Here is a 21,318-nt window from a genome sequence, read left to right as displayed (position 1 = left end):
AACGCATCTCATGCTCGCCCCTCTGTCCTTCCTGCGTCTGTCCGGCGTTGTCCGCACAGCTGCGCCTCTTCATGTTTTATCTGGCAGCCTTTCTTCTTTGAGTTTGCAGGAGATGTTTCCTTGCAAACGTTTGACGGTTTTCGTCGCGCTGAAAAAATTACATTTACCTGGGAACTCGCCTCTATTTGATTCAGCCTGTGAGACACCTGGTGGATGTACGGAACCACGGTCACTTTTCCAGCCTTCTTCCCACCGTCCCGATGTTCTTCAGGAAAGGCACGGTTGGCGTCCTTGAGCAGTTGATTGACGAGGGAAGCAGTAAAATGCCGCAGTTATCCCGCCTTCAAGAAACGGTCCACCTGACCCTCGAAACTATTCGTGGAGTGGTGGAAGCAGGGATTCCTCTCCGGAATGGTGAGGCAAACTTTTGCAATGTCATGCTTAACTACTTTGGAGTGACCCGAAGAATATGGGAGCAGCGGCTTCCTGGCGCGGGGCCTGTACTTCCAACAGGTTGGTTGATCCTGAAGTGCAGCCGTATATCCAGGAAGCGGATCATGCCTCCTTCTAGTACCTCAGCGTCCACCGAAACAAATGGAGGACCAGCGATACGGCTGAGTCAAATCATTGAACTGATGGGTCGAGGGCTATGAGGTAGTCGTCAACGTAGCGGAAAACCCGAATCACGTTTGCCCCTTCTAAAAGCACTGCCAACCTGCGGTGATAGCTGCCAAGAACAGGTCACTCATGACAGCGGCCGCGCACTTGCCGATGCAAACATCTTGCTTCGGAGTAAAAATTTTCCAATTCCACTCTGCAAACGTCAACCTCAAATAGAAATATACCAGCTCCAGGAAACCTGGAGTGGTCACCTCCGCTGTATTCTGGAAGGCTGTCACCCCGAGAGAGCATACGCTCTTCTAGGCAGCTCGTAAGCTCGTCGTGTGGCATCGAGTAGTATACACCCTTGATATCCACGCTAAATGCCTTGAAACCCAAACCGGGCCTCTCCTTCAGGAAGAGGATGACAAACGCGGAGTCTTTGCACAGAAACGGATCATCGATGGCAAGGAGGCCTAACTGCCCTCGCAAGAACAGCGCAAGAGCGCAACACACTCGAAAAGACGGAGGCAGGTTTCTTGAATTTTTTTTTTGGTCAAGAGGCTTTATATCCTCCTCTCTGCAATAAAGTCATTTATTCATTCACTCTGCTATGACAAACAAACCCGGTGCCCCCCTACGAGTAATCGTCTCACAACGAGGTACGTGGCAGAAGTGTGTTGCGCTGTTCTTGCTAAGCTAGTTAGGCCCCCTCGCCATCGATGATCCATTTCTGTTCAAAAACTCTGCGTTGGTCAATCGCTTCCTGAAGCAAAGCCCGGTTTTGGTTTCAAGGAATTTAGCGTGGATATCAAATAATTATACTACTCGATGCCACACGACGAGCTCATGAGCTGCCTAGAAGAGGGTATACTCTCTCGGTGTGATAGCCTTCCAGAATACAGCGGGGGGGGGGGGACCACTCCAGGTTTCCTGGAACTGGTATCTTTATTTTAGGACACCGTTTTCCGAGTGGAATCGGAAAATTTTTATTTCAAAGCAAGGTGTTTGCATCGGCTCGTTCGCGGCCTCTGTGATGAGTGTCCTGTTTTTGGCAGCTATCGACCGCAGGTTGGCAGTGCTTTTAGAAGGGGCAAACGTGCTTCGGGTGTTCCGCTACGTTTACGACTACCTCATAGCCCTAAACCCATCAGTTCAATGATTTGACTCAGCCGTATCGCAGGTTTTCGATTTGTTTCGGTGGACGCTGCGGCCGCTGGTAGTTACCCATGAGGTACCAGAAGGAGGCATGATCCGCTTTCTCGATATACGGCTGCACTTTATGATCAACCAGCCGGTTGGGAGTACGGGCCCCGCGCCACGAAGCCGCTGCTCCCATATTCTTCGAGCCATTCCAAAGTAGTTAATCATGACATTGCAAACGTTTGCCTCACCAGTGCGCTAAGGAATTCCTGCTTCCACCGCTGCGCGATTAGTTTCGAGGGTCAGGTGGACCGTCTCTTGAAGGCGGGCTACCCGCGGCATTTAAATGCTTCCGTCACCAATCAACTGCTTTAGGACGCCAACCGTGCCTCTCCTGAAGAACATCGTGCGGAAGGAGAAAGGCTGGAAAGGTGGCCGTGGTTCCGTACATCCACCAGGCGTCTCACAGGCTGAAGCAAATAGAGGCGAGTTCCCAGGTAAATGTAATTTTTTCAGCGCCACAAAAGCCGTCAAACGTTCGAAAGGAAACATCTCCTGACAACTCAAAGAAGAAAGGCTGCCAGATAAAACATGAAGAGGCGCAGCTGTGCGGACAACGCCGGACAGACGCAGGAGGGACAGAGGGGCGAGCATGAGATGCGTTGCATCTAAAATAAGTTTGTTCCTTCCATTGAGAACGTCGTCTACGTCATTACACGCCCCTGCGGAAAAAATTGCCCCCACCTCCTCGAAGGGAATCGTGAGGAAGTGCGAATGCATTTCTTGCGCCGAGAGTACACGGCGTAGTAATTCTGCCATCGCCTTGAGAGGCGCAGTACCGGCTAGGGGGAGCTGTCAGGCGAGGGGAGAGGCGCGCGCCGAGGGTGAGTGCAAACCTAACGGGGGGAGAGGCGCGCCAGCTGAAGAGCATGTGACGTCACGGCGCGAGGAGCGGTGCGGGAGCCGGCGCGGGCGCGTGCAGCCACGGCGCGGGAGGCGGAGCGCGCGCGGGTCACGTGGGGTGTGACGTCGCTGCGCCGTTGCTACAGACGCTCCTCTCCGCTCCTCGCGCCGTTGCTAGGGGAGAGGAGGAGGAGCAATGCGGACGGCGGATTCAGGGTCGCTTATAAAGTGCATCGCACTTAAAAAACGTACGTAGGCCAGACATCAAGGTGTCTTAACTTCCGCCTTCGTGAACATCTTAGTAATGTTCAGAGTGCCAACACCGGACCCTTGAGCGCCCATTGCAAGGATTCTGGCCTTCGTAAGAACTGCGCCCCTCTGTACAATGAGTGTCGGAGTATTTTTAGGAGCAACAACCAGTTAACAAGAGATATAGTAGGAGCCGCCGAAATGGCAAGTCTTGGAGACGCATGCATCGTATGCCATCCCTCAGTCTTTCAGAAAAAGAACTGGGTTATCTGTTCTCTGCGACGGTGCTCCACACGCCGCGCTAAATCACGCCTTTTTGTTTGCCGTTTTTGTATAGATAGGGTGGTTATCTTTGTTATGCGCAGTGCCTGTCTGGTTCCTACGTTCTTTGCGCAACCCAGTTAATGTTTGAATACTTCAGTATTTATGCTTTCCGAAATAAATCATTAGTTGGATGTCAGCACTTGTCCGTGTAGCCACTCTTTTTCGTCCTTCATCTAATTGTTCACGCAGTAAGCATTAATTCAATCGAGTACCAACTGGCCTAATCTCTCACGTTAATTTGCTTAAAGCAGCCATACAGACAAAATACAAGTTTGCTTTATTCGAAAGATTCCGTGCTTTATGGTGGCGCCGGCGCTTTCCCGGCAGTAAATGATGCCGTATTCACTGAGAAATTGATGAATTTATGTTAAAACTTTCATTCTCCCTCCAAGATCGGCCACCAGGGGGCCAACACAGTCGAACACGGCTTGTTTCGGCTCCCGTTTTAAGCTCTTCTAAACCCGATCTACCGCTTCTGGCCATTCGCTGACTACACCACTGGGCTCCCTACATCACCGGGAACCTGCGCAGACACCCCGTCTGGACTTCTCACTCACCAGACAGCTCGGCAACGGGACCTTCTCAACCGACCACGCCGGCCCCACTGCCCCACTGCTAGGCCTTGCCACCAGGCCTAATGAGTGCGGTCGCCATCCTCCCAAGCCGGCGCAGCGCGGCCACCTGCGCCTCTCTCCTGCCACGTCGCCCGCACCGGGCGCGCTCAGCTGTCCCCAATAATGCCTCACAAATACGCGGGTACATCGCACAATGCTGCCTCTAACGCGAACGCCCCTGGTAACGTCATTCAGCCAACGGACACTCCTTCCATCGATTGCGAAGTAGACACCTCGCACAACGCCGCCGCACGTGTACCAATGGACACCACCAACGTGGACGCCCCCGGCAACACCACTCAACCAAGTGACCACCCTTCCATCAGTTACGACTCCCTCAGCGGGCGCACTATTCACGCCCCCAGCCCATGGTTAGAGGCTGTGGCCTCTCGCAAGTCTAAACACCGCAAGGACAAGCTGGAAAGTACTCCAGAGACCCCCAAACCCACCCCGACCAAGCCCCTCATACCTCCACCCAGAATTCCATCTACCCACTACGTCACTGTTTTCCGGCCGCAAAAAGGGCACCAGGTTTTAGACCTCTCCAGTCACGACATATCGCAAGGCCTCTCCCAAGCCAGTGGAATCCAAGACAAGCAATTTCGCGCCCTCATCACATTTCAAGTACAACCTCAACAAAACTTGTTTGTGATTGGCACACCAGACCCGTATGTCGCCGACAGGCTCGCGCAACTCACAAGCATCCCGTTCCGAACAACACAGATGGAAGTCACTGCGTACATGAAGCCACACCCAGGGACGTCACGGGGTGTCATACACGGCCTCCCCGACGACATCACTCCTGAGAAGCTTCTGGACTACTTAGATACAAACCACCCATACCTGATTCATGCACGCCTTATGGGCCGCTCCAAATCGGCACTCCTCACTTTCAATGGTACCCGTGTGCCTTATTACGTGAAATTCAACTGCGAACTGATCCGATGTCGCCCATATCGGCGTGTCATTCAAGTGTGCAAGCAATGTGGCGAGATGGGCCATCGGCTAGACGTCTGCCCTCATCCACAATGACAACTGTGCACGAATTGCGATACTTCAGATCCAGCTGCGGACCACACCTTCCAGCCTCAGTGCAAATTGTGCAACGCGCCCCATATCACTGCAAGTAAGGACTGCCCGAAACGCCACCTTCCTGCCGCTCCTAAGCGCCGCCAAGATGCGGCCACTCCAAACTCGAAGCACAGCCCCCTTGACTTTCAAGAGGACTTTCCGACCCTGCACCCCCTCCAAACAAGACGGCCACCACCACGAGCACCCCAGCCAGACATCCAACCGGCAAGCTGGTCCGCCAAAGTTTCTCACTCTCCTTCTGCTCCATCCACTCCCCACTCCCCACCACCTGCCTCCCCGTTCACTTTCGCTCAAGTCATTACACACATCCAAGAGAAAACCAACGAGGTCCTCCAGCAGCTCTCTGAAATCCCCAAGCAAATCCAAAACCTTGCGGCGAAACCCCTGCCCCTTCCCCGCCACCATCCATCGACCTGGAACGAATACTCACCAACATGGAAGAGAAACTCTCTCAAACTGTCAAGCAGATCACAGAATCACACACAACAATGATTACCCCGCTATGCGAAGGACTCCAGACTCACTCACAGACAGGACAAGCTAGAACTAGCATTCCGAAGCATCTCAGAATCACTTCACTCCTCTCATCCCCCCAAGAAATCCAAGCATCTCCCGTATTATGACTAAACCGCCAGACGACCGACTTTCGATACTACAATGGAACTGTCGCTCCTACAACAACAAGAGATCCCAGCTAGCACTTTACCTCACCTTGTCTCACTCCGATGTCACAGCGCTGCAAGAAACAGACACTCCTCACTCTATATACTGTTCCTGGATACCAAACCTACACGCAAGACACCCTTCATCGGACGGCAGTACTGGTGCACAGCTCCCTTTCTGCCCAGGCGCATTCGCTCTATCAGGACATCCCTAACACGTTTGTCGAACTGCTGCCCCGCCAACCACTGCACCCGAGCACGTAGATGATAAACATATATAGCCCTCCCAGGCAGAACTTCCACGCGTTCGAGGAACTTCTCCACGCTGCCAGTCGCATCTCGCAACGTGATCCCCTCCTCGTCCTAGGGGACTTCAACAACCCCCACACCCTGCTTGGGGTTACCCACGGGCCACAAACAAAGGTGCAGCCTTAATCCGAGCCACACACAACCACGACCTTGTGTTACAAAATGACCCTTCTATGCCCACTAGAATCGGCAACAGTGTCACTCGTGACACCATTCTGGACCTCACATGGTCCCGGAATTGCCCTCACACCGACTGGACCTGTCACTCGGAAACCCTCGGCAGCGATCATTATATCATCACCATACAGATAACGGTGCACAAAAAACCGCTCAGCAGAGGTACTGCCAAACTAACAGACTGGCCCTCCTTCAGAAAGGACGCCGGGGCCCTTCCACCCATTATGGATGATCTCAGTGCCTGGACGGAGGCACTCGAACAAAAATTCAAGCTCTACACTCATGAAGTGACACTTACCGACGATCACCCAGCAGTCGACGGCCATCTGCTACATATCTGGGAGGGGTGCCGCAACCTCACTAAACGCTGGAAGCATCAGCGCCACAATAAAACACTCAGGAAACGCATTGCCCTCCTCTCTATCCAAGCGAAGGAATATGACTACACGCTTCATCGGCAGAACTGGTTCTCGCTATGCGACCAACTCAAAGGCACGGTAAGCTCTAAACGTACCTGCCACCTACTTCGCCACCTACTTGACAACACCACCTCCCGTACCCAGAGTAACCACCAAATACAGAGGCTTATTCGAAACAGTTCTCTTCACCCGAGAGATCTGCTCCATGCGGCTCAGAAGAACCTCTTCGGCGCTCCCGCAACCTACCCCTCTCCCCCCACTGAGACTTACACCGGCATTCCCAACCCTGCACTCGACGCCCCGTTCACCATGGAAGAATTACAGGCCATATTAGCTAATCTGAAACGTAACCCCACACCTGGAAAAGATCGCACTACAAACCACCACCTTCGTAACCTCGACATCCTTGACCTCGACTCCCTCTTGCAACTGTTCAACCCTCACTGGACGAAGGGCACTCTTCCAGAGCAGTGGCGGCATTCGAAAATTAATTTAATTCCAAAACCCCACAAACCTGTTTCGCTACCATCACTACGTCCGATCGCCCTTACATCATGCATTGGCAAACTGTTCGAGCGTCTTGTACATCACCGCCTCACCGACTACCTCGAAGAAAAGCATTTATACCCACTGACAATGTTTGGTTTTCGCTCCAAACTGTCAACGCAGGACATTCTTTTACAACTTAAGGAGCAAGTGCTAGACCATCTGAGCCGCATCACGCCTCGCACCATCCTTGCGCTGGACGCAAAAGGCGCATTTGACAACGTTACTCAACAATCGATTCTAGACAACCTCAACGCCACCCACTGCGGGTCTCGCACCTTCAACTACGTTGCAGCGTTTCTCCGAGACCGAACGGCTACTATCAAGCTCGGAAGTATAACCTCAGCCATCATCAGAACACCTCAGCCATCATCAAGGCACACCGTAAGGATCTGTAATATCCCCCCTACTTTTCAATATCGCCTTACTCGAACTACCTACTCTTCTGAACAAAATACCCAACCTTCAGCATGCCATATACGCCGATGACATTACTTTCTGGACTACCTCTGGTTCCAGTGGAGGACAGGAAGACGCCTTCCAAAAAGCTGTAGACACCACCGTCAACTACCTACGCCCCAGGGGCCTGACCTGTGAACCTGCCAAATCAGCCCTTTTCATCCTGCGGGCCCGATCACGTGGCCGCCCTCCTCCTCCCACACCTGATCCTGAAGTGTCGATTCAAGGTGAACTTATCCCCTCGGTGACCACCCTCCGCGTCCTCGGCGTCCCTTACATCGGGACGGCACGGGTACAGCGCTCCTTCCGCAACTCCAGACATCCATTACTCGCCAAACCCATCTTATCCGCAGAATCCGCAGCCGACATCGCGGCCTCACAGAATGGGAAATTTGTCGTCTGGTCCGAGCTCTCCTGATCAGAAAAATCCCCTACCCCACACCATACCTCAATCTTCGACCACAAGAAACCGCTAAAATTGAAGCCTTCACGCGTAAAGCATACAAAACAGCTAATGGCCTCCCCATTTACACCTCTGCGGACGAACTGCTCAAGCTGGGCATACACAACGTCCTTGGCGAGCTTGTGGAGGCTCAGAGAAACTCCGAACTTCAACGCCTCAGTTTCACAAAACTGGCCATTCCGTTCTCCGCACGCTCGGCTACCCTACACCGCTAAATCAAGACCAACCACAACGCCTCCCAACTACCATCAAGCACCGTATCCACGTTTCCCCCATACCGCGCCATATGCATTCCACCTTCAACCGAGGCCGTCGGGAAGCGCGGGTCCGCTATCTCATGAAGAAGCTAGCGGATGACCCCCAGGTCCGTTATACAGACGTCGCCTATAACTCCTGCGCTCGACGCACAAATTTGCACGCTGGCCGAATCTCCACGCCTGCCACCACGCACACCAACAAAATACAGACGGCAGAAGCTCTGGCAATCGCCTTCGCAGCCACCACCCACGCTAAGCATCCGCACATCACTGTAGTCACCAACTCACAGCAGGCATGCCGCCTCTACCAAGCAAGTCTAGCCCCACCCCAGGCCATTCCACTCCTCCAGCGTCTACCTGACGAGACCACCATTACGATCGTCTCGACTCCCGGACACTCCAGCCTTCTGGGGAATGAAGCGGCCCACGCCGTCGCCCGAGCTCTGCACTTCCGGGCATTCTCCACCGATGGTCAAGTGATCACATCACCCCGCACGAACGACCACGACCTCCTCCAAATTCCTCTTGATAACACGTGCAATGCCCTTCTGTCCCACTACACCCTTACCCGCCGAGTCTACCCCCTCCACACCATTCCCTAACCAACCAGCAAGCCATAATCTATCGTCGCCTTCAGACCCGTACCTTTTACAACCACGTCATCCTCCACCAGATCGCACCTACTATCTACCCCCGTCAATGCCAACACTGCGACACCCCACTCACCACATTCCACCTCGTATACTCCTGTCCCCACTCCCCTAACCCACCCCCCTTCCCCACCCCGGAGCAGTGGGAGACTGAGCTGACCAGGCCGGACCCGGCCCGCCAAAAGGCCTTGATTTCTCAGGCCATTGAGTCGGCCCGGTCAAGAGGCATCCTGGACTAGGGACGCTTCACCACCACCATTTTCCCTTTCCCTTTTGCTCCAATAAACGTTTGCTACTACTACTCCCTCCAAATCGCATGTTTTTGTGACTTCTTTCATGACGTCACAAGGACGGGTATTCAGATGAATTTCCAGTGCGTCATTAGGCTCTCCAGCCTTGCTTAGCGAAAATCCTCTCAGATGGCGCTACCATACGGAGCCGAGGACGTTGTCCGCCGTTGCTTTATTTTTAGATGCGAACGCATCTCATTCACTCGCCTTGTCCCTGCCTCCATCCGGCGTTGTTGTCGGCGTTGTCAGTATCCACCCCTCCCTCATTCTCTTCACCGCGCCAGCTGCGCTCTCCGCCGCTGACCCCCACTCCTCTCGGATAGCGAACACTCTCTCGCGAGGGGCATTGGATTGGATTCGATTGGATTGGCTTGGCTTGGATTGGATTGGATTGGATTTGAATTGGATTGGATTAAGGTGGATTGTGTTGGATTGTGTTGCGTCATAGCCGCGGCAGACGCACTGGCGCCGGCGCATGTGCACTACTCTCTCTTCCGCGGTCTCTTCTCCTTCGGGCGCGCTGCGCATATAACCGGTGTGCTGCTCTCCGGCGGCCTTTCGGTCGACGGTTGCTCTCCGCTTGCGCTTGGAACCCCCCTCAGCGTCGCATCACACCAGGGTTCCCGCGAGGGGAGGTGGGCGTAATTTGTGACCGCATTTGCACCTGGCTCATTTTTGTCACGGTACGAAGTAACCGTTTCGTAAAACATGGAGTATGCTCGACAGACAGGGTCACGTAAGACAACGTCGCTTACGCCAATCTGCCAGTGTCATGTAAGACAACTCCAAGGCGGCGGACTGCTGTGCAGCTAAAACAAGCGTAGTGCGCCCAGTACCAGCAAGAGTGCGCATTGGTACTTCTATGTTTGCGTGTATTTTTGTAACTTTCATTGTTTACCCCAGCATTCTTACGGCTTTAAAATGAATATGTATTACATTTAGGCGCAAATAGCTCGTTCGGGAAGCTAATAAGTCCTGTCTAATTTGCCCCTGCTTTTATCGGCCTCAGCCAATCGCACAGCTCGGGACATGACATCATAGGTTCTGTTGTGGGAAATCAGCTAGTGGGTCGCATGGACACTTTCTTTTTTCCTGATTATGTAGCTTATTTGGAGTACATTGGGCGTTAAAAGTGTCAATATGATTCTACAATGTAATCTTTCCAATGAACTAAACTTGTGTTTTGTCTGCATGGCCCTTTTAAAGTGTTTCAGTTCCCTACATTCATGCTTAAATGCCAAAAAGGCTTGATACGAACCTAAGAAAAAATAGACATTTTGCCTAAACTTCCGGTCTCTAGTAATAAGGTTAAAGCCAAAATATTGGCTTCTGTTCCCGTCATCTGCTTTAGGTCGTCGCAAGATGGAACAAATTCTTAAAAATGCATCTTATATAAACATTTCGTGCACTCTTGCGAATATTGCCGTGAAAAATTCACAACTATACTTCCAAATTTCGGACACAAGAGTGCGCGTTCACTAAAAAAAAGAAGTGTTATTGCATAAAGGCAGCATTTCGCATGCTAAGCTTTTTAACTCTCGCCATAACACTTCCAAAATACCTTTAAAAAGCTGAAGAATATTTTACGTAATGCGATTTCATCAATTCCTGCTTATCAAGTAACATCGCTCCTAATGGGTTTGATCTGTAAAAACTCAAAATCTTTTCTTTTACTCCTAATGTTTTGCTCAAAGTAATATATTGCCCTGCTATCAAAATTCCAAAATACAAAAGTCACGAACTTATGATTTCGTCGTCGTGAGAGTTTTGCGACGTACAGAAGGGCTGCACATGCTCCTCCCTTTATGTTCGTATCTTGTTATTATAATTAGTGAACGGGGGGGGGAGAAGGGGTAGCTTTGAAAGGTGTGCCTGCTATTGCTCCACCCTATCAGCTCTTCTCAAACAATTCGCGGTACATGACTAAAATTCACGTCGGACTGTTTCCTTCAAAAACGGAATGAGTAGGCGCAATATATCTATCTAGTGTTCCAATGTTCGTTAGGGAATATGACGTCCTCCAAAGAGGCATGCAAGGCAACTCTCTTTCGCAGCTCTTTGAACAAAACTAATCTCTTCATCGCATGCTGCGGGGCAGCCGACAACGAAATGTCCCCGTTCCCCTGGTGCACCACACGTAAATGGACCCGCGAGCGATGAGATCAGTTTCAGCTTGAGACACCACGCCAGTGTTCATGTTGAATTAGTCCTGATGTCCTGCCCTTTTCATTGCTTTGGTAATGCAAGGTTGGTATTGTGGACGCCAAATAACTTTAACTGTTCAGTAACAATGGTATTTAAAATTTGCCGTTCGGCTGAAGCAACTTTAGAAATAACGAGAATATAAAATCGCTTATCTGACCGGGGTGTCAGCAGCATGGTTCTCTAGTATGTGTGTGAAGGGAGTCATTGAAAGCAAAACGTTGAGGATGTTTTCATTCACATTATGGTTGAGTCGTATGAAGAGTTCGAAAGTGCGGTTTACGGGAATTGCGTGCTGCACTAAAGTTGCATCTTGGCTGGGAGGCCGTTAGAAAAACCGCACGTGGCACTCGATGGGACTTCATCTTTTTCTAAGGCCGCCTCAATTGCAAAGCCCTCCGGCGTTGTGAACGACGTCATATGGCTAGACGAGCAGCCCGTAACAAACAATAAGGCTGACAACTCCGCAGTGAGGGAAGCATGAAAACACCTCGAACGTTACAATGCGGCTAAACGATAGGGAAGAAATACTGATAATTTAGCATTCTGGCAGACTGCATTGACAGTACTCTTCTTTTTGTTGCTTTAGGTGAGTTTTACTTAACAGGCAATTTTTACTTAACATATTTTTTTTGTGCAGGAACTACAGGCAGCGTTTAGGAACAATTCAGATCCGGGATACTGCAAGGACCTGCTGCTGTCGGTGGCTGTCTCAGCCACGAAAAGGCACATAGACGACGGCTTCGACATATACAACATCTCGCAGTACGTTTGAGCATTATTATTGTCGGTTCAAGTTTCGTTCTCTTCGTCCTAAGTCATCCCTGTTAAATAAAAAGACTCAGACTGTACTAGATCTGAGACTCGTGCCTAACCGCAGACTTGGTTCCGTTCAGGAGAAGTTTACTGCCAAAAACAAACTCCTCAAACCAATGTGTACGATTATTTTATTGTTAAATTTGTAATTCCCCTTGAATTGCGCTGGTCAAATAAGACGGCGCCTGAACAATCGCAAGTTTCCGCGAGGCTTAGAGACTTCATAAGAACTATTTAGCTCTTGTGTGTTATATAGGTCAGAACGAATCTTTGGTAGTCTTAGGGTCAGCAGGCTTATCCAGAACATCAAACTTGCGAAAAATATTTCTACCTTCCGATTTTGCCGTCCCTCTTTAAAGGTTTTAGCTAGGCGGAAAAAAGGTTAGGGAACTACCCGAAGCAGATTCGTTCTTGGCATACACAGGCAAGATTTATTTGGTTCGTTTACTAATTAATAACAGAGTTCAAATGGGTCCTGCTCGTTCTCTTAAGCGTGTGAACCAGACTCATCCTAAATGCTTATTTATTAAGCGTCGTTAAATACACCTCTTCGGGTGCATGCTGCTCTGTGAGTATGCAACACTGCGTTAGGCTTCAGAATAAGCGCATAACCGAATTACTGAATGTCGCGTTTACCACAAGAAACCTGCAGGTTTCTTGTGGTAAACGCGACAATCGGTTGCCAGGTTAGTACAAACTCGGCAATGCTTCTACTCACCCAGCCGCCATATACTGGCTCGCTTGAAACATTTGCTCTATTATTTTCACCAACTGCTAAACCTACTTCGCTATTCGGCCTCATTAGGCTAGGGGTTGAATCTCGGGGATCTACGCGAACAGCCGGGTTTCCAGCCAAGGGGTGCCAATATGTTCTGCCGCGATTAGTCATTCTCCTTTAACTCTGACACGTTTTGTTAGGTCACTTCGACACAGATTCTTTTTGTAAATAAGGGCGGTTTCTAACCTCTTACGTCCGTTATGTGACGGAGCACGTTCGATTCGCATTGTGCATCCCACAGGAACTGCCGGGTTTGCAGCTAACTGAGAACGAAATATGGCCGGGGGGATATCCCTAACAGCGGCATAGCCAGAAAGTATTTTCGGGGGGTGTTTCGGGAGGCCACCGGCAAAAGAAAAATAATAAAATATAAAAAGGAAGATAGCCTTCGCCCAACCATCATTTCACTTTAATATTGTTATATAATTTCCTTATTTTGTTTTACATATTAATATACCAATCTCAAGTGTGAGCAACTTGGACGAGAAAAAATGGCCGCGTATCTGCTCCTTTCGTTGCAAATGTCGCCGAAAGACGATAGTCTACTGGCTCCCCTGTCAATTAAAGGCCTCCCTTCTCTTTCTGGCTCACCTCTAATGCTGTTACTTTCCAGTCTCGTTCCTCTCAAGATAACACGCTAGAGGTTTTCTCAAGTCAAATTAAATTAACCGCGTTCTACTGCTCCAAATAGGGTGTCTCGATGCCAGCGCTGCCGTACGGTGGAGACGCGCGTGAATCGAGGCGCCCTACTACCTCTATATAACCACGTTGCCCCACTGCACGAGCGTTCCAAACGGAACGTGGATCCCATCTTTTGGAACCTTTTGTTGCCATTGCTGTTTTACTTCTAAATGCCACCACGAGGTAGCGCTGGCAACAGCAGGCGTAAGTTTTCTGTTGATGTAGTATTTCATTTTCTATCGCGAAAACCAAGCATCCATAAATTTGTTAATAAATGAACACTGCAAATATCACTTATGTATTGATTTTCTGCCTGATATTTGCGTGATGTCTTGTTCTTGTTCAACAAAGTTTACAAGTATGAACATATAAACCGGGCTTAGACGTTTACATTTGGTTTAGATTTGGCTATGAATATATAAGACTATTGGACGGGTGGCTGAATCGAGTTCCTGACAGACAGACAGACAGACAGACAGACAGACAGACAGACAGACAGAGCAAAATTTCTGCGTTTAAGTATCCCAACAAAGATCATCGTCTTTTAAAAAAACGCGGTAACGACAAGTGGACAGTGGGAGGAAGCTCCGCTCAGAAAAGTTTGAGGAATTCTGACACCGAAACACCCCCCGCCCCCACGGATTCCTAGTGATTTATTTATTTATTTATTTAGAGACCACGTGGAGACTAGTGGAGACCACGGCCGACCTGGGAGCGCGCGTTCACACCGGCAGTGGTGCGACGAGAGGTGTGACGTCATGAGCGCCCTCCTGTGATTTCGCGAAAGTTCCACCTGTGATCGTTATAATAGCAAAATGGACAGAATTGGTCGAACGAAATTGTGAAAATGAAATAAATAACAAAAATATTAAAAAATACGCAAAATGGTAAATTGTATAAGGCAATGCATTTCCACAATAGAGAGTTTTAGCTGAACGTTTCTACGGTCCACTCCGCTCCGATGGCAAGCCGGAGCGCCATTCCGCATGCGTAGCGCGCTAGGGCGCTAGTGGTGATACCGGAACGAGGCCCCTTCTCCGCTAGCCGTTGCCTCTTAACGGACCGTCGCTGCAGCTGACGTTGCCGCGCGGAATTCCAACATGGCTGCCTCCCCGCGAGGTGGGCGCACTACGGTAAACTGCGTTTCTTCAGTTGAAACACGAGCGACGGAACCGCAAAAGCGAGCTTTCGCACGGAAGTGAAAACCGTCGGCCGAACCGGGAGCCTGCTTCTACTGCTTCTACGCAGCTCCCACAAAAACAGCCTTGTCTTGGCTATTCGAAAATTGAACGGCTTCCTTTTAAAATATTTAGGACCATAATATCGTTTCAGTTACTACAAATTATATGAAAAAGTTGAAATAAGGCAATTTAAACGGTATTTTACTTTGTTTCAGTGAGTAAAGTATCTATGGATGTTTGATTTACAAACGCACACGGCACGAGCAATGACGCCACTAATTCCCCGTTGAGGGAGATACGGTTATCGCTTAGATAACAGCTTTTCGATCTGCTGACGCTCCGGTTGTGCTAAGCGGGCCGTCGTTAGCGGAGCGGACTGTCATAAAAGGTCAGCTAAAACTATCTAAAATTGCAGATTTTGCGGGCGCTCCGCATGTAATCGTTACATTACCGTAAATGAAGATAATGGGTCGAAGAAAATTTTGAAACATGAAAAAATAAAAAATAATAAAAAAAAATTGGCGAAAAATGGCGAAGCAGGTTTAACACCCTGCATATTCACAAGAATGCAGATTTCGGGAAAGTTCCACCTGTAATTGTTCTAATAGCGTAAATGGAGGTAATTGGTCGGAGAGGATTTAGAAAAACTCAAAAATTTGCCTCCAAAGAACTAATACACATGTCAAGCGCCTTAAGAATTGTACGCACAAGTAGACAATTCTCTGAATTTCTGCAGAATATTTCTTACTTCGTCGACTTTACTAAGTTTAATCTCTTTATAAACTAACAAAATGAAGTCACATTCTTCAAAGCACAAATCATGCCGCGGATCAGTTTTCGCTTCGCGATCGACCTGTGGAGATGCGTCGGTGGTTCGGCGAGCCCATCAGTACGCGCAGTCAATTCAATCCGCAAGAGTATGCGTGCGTCATATAGAAACGTCACAGGAAATTAGCAAGGAGGATTCAGGAAGGACAAGAGCACTTTCGAGTTGATTTTCCTACTAAATAAAATCACTTGCACATCCCAGTGACCGGCTAAAGATCTTCACCGAGGTCAGTCCGGTTATAGAGATCTCGGGCCGCCTAGTTGGTTAGTTCATTTCCCGGGAGAGAATAGCGGCCCGGTGTCTAAAACAGGCGAACAAGACTAGAACGAAAAAAAAAATAACTTTATTTTGCCGAAAGAATTAGGGGGCGGTGGGCGCGACCCTAAGGGTGGCGACGACTTCAGCCGCTCGAGTAACGAGCTCTTTCTGGAGCTGAAGGTCCCAGCAGTCCAATGACTCCATACACTGGTCGGGAATTCATGGGAGGGAATGGGTCTTCTGCACAAGCCCACATTTCGTGCTGAACGTTGCGCTTTCAGCTCAGCGGGAGCAAAGTGAGGATGTGCAGAGGGAAGGGCGGACGTAATGCAAGGCGGCTCCGCAGGGAAGAGGTTCCGTTTCCAATTATACGTTTGCTCCCCTGTGTTGGAGAGAAGCGTTCATAAGGGTCGTCCTAAAAGTACAGTTTCTTCAGATCCTGGTGAAAGGACTTTTCATCTCCATCATACATGTGAAGCAGAACTAAAATGATTTTGCTTTTAACCATGCGCCCGCCGTCAGAGTAATATGCCGTGGAGAGTGTGCCACGTTTTTGTGTGTTCATTTTATTGCCCATGCGGTCGCATAGGATCTCCCATTGATGGTTGGTGAGATTTGTAGCGTGGACGTCGATTTCCTTATTCAGGCGTTCCAGGCGACGCGAAGAGCGCGGTTGTGCTTTTGCTTCTGGGGGTGGTTCTGGATGCTTTCCTTCGCTTCCCAGATCTACCTTAAGTTTGCTTCCTCTGGGACCACGTGTGTGACGAGGACAATGTGTTGTTCGCTGTACTGGACGCAAGCATTGAAGTCGTCAATTGATGGAGCAGCTGTCGGCACTACGTTAGTTGGACATTTGACAAACAAACAGTGTGTCTTCGACGCATGGCTTTTGTGATTCGTGCTGTTAGAGTAGTTTAAAGAAAACTATGGTCGCCGCCGAGCGTTCCGAAGTAGTTTGGCAAATGTGGCGTCCGCGACATTCTTAACGAAACTTAGGTCGGGTGTCGGGTCACACTGGACGCTGTTGCGTCTCCTAGTGGAATATGCGGGGTCCGTGAGGAAGTGAGACATAGAGAATGTGCATTCTCCAACAGCATTCGCCCTCTCTTGGTGTCTGTCTAATATACGAACATTGCAATCTCCGCGATGAAAGAGCTGAGCTCTTCCGTACTTCTGTCACTGGCGTGAAAGCCAGCCGGTGGTGCCATGGTATTCTTGGGACGAAATAGGCTCACTTTCAACTGCAGTAATCATGCGAGCTGTAGTGCCGAGGACATATGCTGCTGTAGCAGTAGCATCTGCTGTTGCGAGCGAACCGTCGCCGTCGTAGAGCACAGCTGTTTCTTCCCCGTCCTCCATCATCGCCGGGGAGGGCGGCCTCGCCCCTGCCTTGCATGGGCTTAGACAGCCGGCGTGATGGGTAGAGGCTTCAATCAGCAGTAAACATGCTCCATGTCGCGGAAAATCTGTGTGAGTGGTCTGCATAGGTAGGTATTCCCGAACCGAAGTAGAACATCTGAACTTGAATTCGGTGCTAGGGCATCAAATTCACAGAGCCGAAAATGGTGGGTTATCGAACAGCTGACGTCTGTCAGTCGCATAACATGCGTTGTCTTTTTTTTGTATTTTTTGTTCAGTTTTAAGTACATTTTAATTTATTGGTCATGGAAAGTATAATTTCCTTTTGTAGTGCAGCCAGTTCTATAAGACGATCTGATGCAGATTTGTTCTTTGAGAGCAATCACATCTTATTTGTTCACGTGCGTCACTCAGCGGGCCCAAATGGGTCTTGCTTGTTCGGTGCGCATCATTTTGTGTGCTTTCTGCTCCTATCGTTCTTTTCCCTCATTGTCACGGTTCGATCGTCAATCTTGCGCGCTGTTGCTGATCGTGGAGGCCATGAACAACACCCGCGACCCATGCCACGTATGAAAGCTTCACCGCGCTCTCCCTCTGCAGGCAGGCGCGGCGTGAGCTGCGTCGCACGTCCTGTTTCTTCTTCGCCCTATCCTATCGTTCTTTCTCCACAGCTTCGTGCTTCCTGCGTACCGTCGCTCTTTGTCCCACGTTCTTTCGCGCTTGCCGAGGATTAAAAGCTTCAGACACACGCACAAATCTCTTTCGAGCGACCACCCTATGCTTACGCAATAATTGGCTTTCTAGATGGCTACAAATAGCAACGACCTAAATCTTGGTTCCCCGAAAGGCTTTTGTTGCCGTTGTCGCTCTGCACTGAAGCAAGCAGAAATGGACTAGTGGGTTGGAGAATGCATTTCCTGTGCTTGGACTGTGAAGAGGCAAGCGAAGGGATAGACCAATAAAAAAGGCGACGCATTTGTAATCAGCGCTGTTATTACGCAGTGAATTAAAGCTAGCTTTATTTAAGTTAGATAGTGTCTAAAACTTACTGAATTGTACCGTGCGAGAATTCACCATTCCATTTCGATACACATTATCTCCACCTGTCTGTGTGCGTCAGAGTGACTGTGTCTGTAATAAATGAGCTCTAACAAGATCACCATGCAGACGGAGCGGAGACACTGTAGGGACCACTTGATGATGGAAACGTACCTTAAACCAAAACTTGTGCACAGTCAACAAGATTTAAGGTAATCTGATCTCTTCCAAAGGCTACAGATCCGTTTTACCGACTTCCCTCACCTACATTGGTCTACAGACTAGAAGATGTTCATCTTGAAAACCTGCTGCGGACTAAAATCACCCTCCCGTGCTGGGATTTTCAAGGACTGACAGCAGAGCTCCAGATAGCGCAAGCGCCGCACTACTCTGGACTTGGTCTTCTTACAGAAAAAATGAAACTCTTCCGGGGCTTTCAACGGCGTCTCCGAGCTAGTCTGCGTTGCCGAACTGGGTCCGAAAGGACCGATCAACATAGCAAGGTTTGGGACAGTTAACCCGATTCATTTTAGGCTGCACGGGGGCGCCTCCGATTCACAAACTGAGCGGCACAAACGCGCCCGCTTCAGAAAGGATTTCTCCTTTCCTTAAAGGAGCCATGAAGAGAAAATACAACTTCGTGTAATTTGAAAGAACTAGGATTCAGTATCTCACTCAGCTCCATTACAACCACAAAATATGTTTTTTAACAAAAAAAAAGCAAGAAGTATTTAAAAATTTTCAAATTTTGCGCCACAGTGACGTGTTATGAGAAAGAATGACGTCATACGGGCCAACAATAAAACATAATTTTCAGTGCGTTAACTGCACGTTAGCATTCAAGTGATGCGGACAAATGGAACTAGAGGCCCTATTACAGACGTCCAGTTATGTGTCGTCGTGACAGGTCAGTTAGGCGGCCGCCAATAGCACAGACAAGGTTCCGTGACGTCATAGAAAAGTTGCGGGAAATTGGCTAGGGGGTCGCGACTGCTTCACACGTTTTCTTTAATATCTCCGTTACTTGTTCGAAGATTGCGATGATATTGGTGTCATTGTTATCGGGACTAAGCGGTCTTTCTAATAAACCCAACTTGTATTTTGTCTTCATGGCTCCTTTAAGGACCGACTGACCCCTGTTCAACTGCGGTTCACATAGAACCCCTCTGCACTTAAGTTCCCAAGGTCAATACTCAAGGTACCCGCCGCGGTGTCTCAGTGCCTAAGGCATTCTGCTGCTGAGCACGAGGTCACGGGTTCGATTCCCGGCCGCGGCGGCCGCTTTTCTGATGGAGGCGAAAAGCAAAAACGCCCGTATGTACGAGATTTCGGCGCACGTTAAAGATCCCCAGGTGGTCAAAATTAATCCGGAGCCCTCCACTGCCGCGCCTCATCGCCTGCGTTGCGTCGGCGCGGTCAACCCTACAATCAATCAATCAATCAATCAATCAATCAATCAATCAATCAATCAATCAATCAATCAATCAATCAATCAATCAATCAATCAATCAATCAATCAATCAATACTTAAGGTAATCAAAACTGGAAAATTAACTTTCAGCAAAATTTCATGCCCGAGAATAACGCCGCTGCTCAGAAACTCAGTCAGTTACGCAGCACACAGCATCCGCGGGGGTCAGACAAGATAAACCTTAACTTCATGTTCTGACGTCTGTCATCCTATGCACACCAAGTTCCTTTCACTTCTTAACTGATCTTTTCAACCGTTGTTACTTCCTTATTAAAGCGAAGCTGTATATGACTAGGCGAAAGGTAAATCCGGTCGTCCAATTCACGCAGAAAACTCCTCCTGTTCAATTCTATGCGCATGCGCCGGAAAAAAGCAGGTTGGAGAGGAGTTAGAATGGGAGAGGGATTGGCTGGGTCTATCGCTGCAAAGCGCGAGCACAGCGAGCTACTGCGTGAAGCACAGCTCAAACGACAACTGTGGGCAGGAGCGGCAACGATGCTGGCGAAGCACCGTCAACATGGGGATAACAAACAGCGGCCGCACGTTCCTTCGAAGCTGGGAGGCCATGCACTACTACGTAGTACGCAGGCCGAACGTTACAGCACGGCTAGGTCAGTGGGTATACCCCCCAGAGAAGCGAGAATTCCGTCACTAGTGCCAACTTGTCCCCTGGTTCTTGGTAGAACAAACCGTCAAACCGAAAAAAAATCCTTGGTACTGCTATGGCAACGCTCTCGTTGATGCGCGAGGAGACAATGCCGTGCCGCTTACCGTCTGCTATGGGCTCAACGAGCACGACTGTCTTCGTGTGCCGCAAGCGTGGACCAACACCGCTTGCATTTTTCTTTTCAGATGGTGTTGCTGCTGCACATCTTGCTTTCGACAGTTTTAACTTGCTAATTTGCTTGGATTCTCGGCACGTGCACAAGACATTTGTTTGGAAATCATTCTCAGTTCAATAGGCACGAGCTAGCACGCCCTGAATCGTGACAATTTTGTTTGGGCCAGAAAAAGGAGTAGGCGGGAAATGCGGTTTATTCGCGAATTTTATGAGCAGCGTATCGCAAACGAAGAAATCGGCTCATGAGAAACTGTCGACAAGTAGCTTCACATGCTTACAAAAGTACTAAAAATGCCTTGTGCCAACAAAAATAAATTCATTCTAAAGCAACAGAGGAAGATTTTTCGATTCGCCCTGCAGCTTTTCTTATAAGAACAGCGATATGATGTTCATAATTTAGTCTGAATAAAAAGTGTGCTTACCTGCCGTCCGCTGGGAAGCGGAAAAATTTCGCTGTACTATTCCTCCCCCAGTTGTCGCACCACACAGCAGCGCATCACGCCTTGTGTCCTTTTCTCAGTTTCTCTGACATTTTGTGCCCGTTCGTACTCACAGACACCAAAATGTTTACCATTTAGGCATACTACAAATCTTCTACACGTGCATAGAGTAAAAGCGGCAGGAGCAGACGAACAGGATGGCAGCAGAAGAGATAAAAGCTAAAGCGCCGCCCGTAGGCGCAGCGAATGAAACGACTAAATAAATAA

This window comes from Haemaphysalis longicornis, unplaced genomic scaffold (genome assembly GCF_048455015.1).
Source record: "Haemaphysalis longicornis isolate Haplotype H1 unplaced genomic scaffold, Haemaphysalis longicornis Haplotype H1 scaffold_2, whole genome shotgun sequence".
Lineage (NCBI taxonomy): Eukaryota > Metazoa > Arthropoda > Arachnida > Ixodida > Ixodidae > Haemaphysalis > Haemaphysalis longicornis.
Note: the sequence above shows the minus strand (reverse complement) of the source record.